Source organism: Dipodomys ordii, unplaced genomic scaffold, assembly GCF_000151885.1.
Source record: "Dipodomys ordii isolate 6190 unplaced genomic scaffold, Dord_2.0 Scaffold1000000358, whole genome shotgun sequence".
Classification (NCBI taxonomy): domain Eukaryota; kingdom Metazoa; phylum Chordata; class Mammalia; order Rodentia; family Heteromyidae; genus Dipodomys; species Dipodomys ordii.
This window is the reverse complement of record NW_012283975.1, coordinates 1-3,444: the sequence shown is the minus strand read 5'-3', so window position 1 is coordinate 3,444 and position 3,444 is coordinate 1. Positions and strand designations below refer to the sequence as shown.

Here is a 3,444-nt window from a genome sequence, read left to right as displayed (position 1 = left end):
CCCATGTTGCTCTGAGACTTCCTCTAGGGGACTCTAGGGCCCTGTGATTGCCATTCTCCGAGGTAGAGGTGGGTCTCCTTGCTGGCTCAGCCTTTAGTCTAGATGGCAGATGTGGGATTTAGAGAGGGCAGACTGAAGGTCGAGGCTGGTGGGAACACCAGAGGCAATGTGCCCTGAGCAGGGTTGTTTCTTTGAGGATACTTACAACCCAGGATCATTCCAGAGATAGATCAGCCTTTTCTCCTTCCTAGAACCCTACAGTCTGCATCGCTTCGCTGAGAAATTCATTCATTCCTATATCCTTTGGTTGGATAACTGGATCTCACCTGACTGCCCTGTGTCAAGGCAGTAGAGTGAGAGATCTTGAGTCCTTGATGAGGTCACGGGATCCTCAGTATGAGATTGTACTTGAATGTTCTGACTTGGTGCATGGTCAGTCCCATCTCAGCCTGCCATGACCTAGGACATAGAATCTAGAGACTCAGAGCAGGATGTAGTCTATTCTGTGAGTCTTGAGTATTATGTGTGAGCTTTGAGCTCCCGTGTGCTCACCTGCTTCCCTTTCTTGGGTGGGTTTATGCTAGAAAAAGTTTAAAACTAGGGCCTGGGTCCCATCCCTTGTTTTATGCTCAAAGCTAGCACTCTACCATTTGAGCCACAGCTCCACTTGCAATGGTTTTGGGTGTTTAATTGGAGATAAGAGTTCTCAATGACTTTGCTGCCAAGGGTGGCATGCAACTGCAGTCCTCAGATCTCAGTTTGCTGAGGAGATAGGATGACAGGCATAGAAAAGCATCTTTGGCCGTGTGCCAGTGGCTCATGGCTGTCATCCTAAGTACTCAGGAGCTGAATCTTAGGATCACGGATAAAACCCAGCTTGGACAGGAAAGACCCTCAGAATCTTCTCTCCAATGAAGTACCAGAAAACCAGAAGCGGTGCTGTGGCTCAAGTAGTAGAGTGCTGGACTTGAGCTGAAGAGCTTAGGGATAGCACTCAGGCCCAAAGTTCAAGCCCCACAACTAACAAAAAGAAAGAAAGTAAAACACCTTTGCCGGCAAAGGACGGTGGAAGTGTGTTTGTGTGTATGTGTGCGTGTGGGGGGGGTGGGGGTTGGTAGACATTTAGCACCCTGCTCAGTCATCATTTTAGATGGATTGTCCCAAACTCCTAGTTCACAACAGCCAATTCTTGACAACAGGTGAAGTTCTGGGTTGGATGTCGACCATCAGACCTCAGTCTCCTCATGGGACAGTTGTGAGTAAATAAGGGACTAATGCAGAGGGCTCTCTGGAGCAGGGCAAGGCACCGAGAGAGCAGGTGTCAGATACAGTTCTCAACATTTCTGTGAGCATATGGCAGGAAGTTGCCGGGAAAGGGCTCAGATGGGGTCTGTTATTAATCATGCAACAGGTGTAGGATTATGAAGCAAAACATGGCTCTCTTTCATCATTACCCTATCCCCATGAGGAAGGGATCCTTCACTCTATTCATTTTTCCAGCTGGGGAAAATGAGTCATGGAGAAGCCAGGTGACCTACTCATGATCTCCAGCTGACAGGAATCTTGTCCTGATTTCTCTGCCATGCTTCCTATGACAGTGGGTGTTATTCAGTCCACTTCTTGTGGTGGGAAATCCACTTCTTGTCATTTATGGGGGTTGAATTCTGGGCCTGGATGCTATCCCTGAGCTCCTAAGAACAAGGCTAGTATTCTACCCCTTGAACCACAGCATCACTTCCGGTTTTCTGTTGATACTTTGAGGATAAGAGTCTCACAGACATTCCTCCTGAGCCAGCTATGAACCACGATCTTCATATCTCAGCCTCCTGTGTAGGTAGGACTATAGGTCTGAGCCACCGGCACCTCACTTAAGTTTTTTTTTTTTGTCGGTCGTGGGGCTTGAAATCTGGGCCTGGGTGCTGTCCCTCAGCTCTTCAGGTCAAGGCGAGCGCTCTACCACTTGAGCTACAGCGCCACTTCCCTCACTTAAGTTTAATTCTGGACCTCTGTCTCTCTCTCTCTCTCTCCCTCTCTGTCTCTTTGTCTCTCTCTCTCCTTCTCTCTTTCTCCCTCTCAGAAATTGGTTGAATGAGTGCTGGAGGAGGTGGCCCAGCATCCCCATGTGGCTGGAACCCAAGGTGGCTCTCTCATTCTGGAGGTGGGCTGTGGGTCAGGAGCTGTTTTGCTCAGCCTGTTGAAGCAGCTTCATGAGGTAAGGCCCTCTGTGCCTTGGCTAGACTGTGACAGTTTTTCATTGTCCATCCCATGCGTCCTTCCCCACATCCCTCTGCTACACCGTTGAAGGAAAGTGGATGAGAAGGTGTCACCTGTCCCTCTGCCCAGCACAATCCCCGGCCTCTGACCTATACCCCCACCTATCTGACAAAACCCTGGCTATAAGACAAAAAAACACTCCATATGTACTACCCTTTGCTGGGGAGTGTCATTTCAGTTAGGGGGGCGGGGTTCAGAGGAAAGACCCCAGACCTGACTCCTCCCTGGGGCACATTTGTTCTTGTGACAGAGCCAAGTCATTGCTGTGGATCAGGACAAAGCCTCCATCAGACTGACCCAGAACAATGCTCAAAGATAGGTAGGCTGTTGAAGTATCAAACCCACTCATGTCTGCTTCCTACTCCCAACAAGGAGGTGTAGTATGGGTGGCCAGGCCCTGGGCCTAAGGGATTATAAATGGATGGTGGAGGTCAGGAGCTCATGGCTCCCACCCATCATCCTGGTTCTTTGGGAGGCTGAGGTCTGATGGTTGTGACTCAGAGCAGCACAGGCAGGAATGTCCAGGAGATTCTTATCTCCCATAAACCACCTTCCTCCCCAAACCCACACACAAAAAACCCAGATGTGGTGCTGTGGCTCAACTGGTAGAGCCTCAGCCTTGAACAAAAAAAGCTAAGGGATAACACCCAGGCCCTGAATCCAAGCCCTAGGACTAACACAATCATAAAATAAATGAATAGTGTACATCTTTTATCTTACTACCAAGAAAGATGTTTTTAGTTTTCTCACTGGTACATGTAGCCAAAGATAAGAGGCTCCCTTTCATATTCCCCTAATCCTCTCCTTTTCTCCTTTATATGTCCAGGCTTTATCTGTTGCAGGACAGAATTCGGATCATCCCCCTGGATGTGACCTTAGGTACCCTCCCTCATCCACCTCCCTTGGGGTCAAGATCCTGGATGCACTCCCTGCTGGGAGGAGGAGGCATCACAGAGATGAGGGTAGGTATCCCCAACACTCACACACATACACACACACAAACACACAAACACCCTTAAGCCAACTCAGACTAGCCTTTTCCAAAGACACTTTATCTCCTTGGATTAACTGACCTAGGAGAGGAATTTGATCCCCTGTAACTGATTATTTTAACTTGGGCTTGCTAGTTCACAGGAGATAAATGGAAGCAAACAAAAACCAAAAAGCCTT

At 48.7% G+C, this 3,444-nt stretch overlaps 1 long non-coding RNA gene across 1 annotated transcript; it reads left to right on the top strand.

Moving 5' to 3' along the window:
* The first annotated feature begins 2,115 nt into the window (after window positions 1-2,115).
* LOC106002707 lies at window positions 2,116-3,230 on the top strand. Its single transcript, XR_001175953.1, has 3 exons — window positions 2,116-2,212; window positions 2,525-2,593; window positions 3,101-3,230. It is a non-coding gene; the product is annotated as an uncharacterized LOC106002707 (long non-coding RNA).
* The last annotated feature ends 214 nt before the right edge of the window (window positions 3,231-3,444 follow it).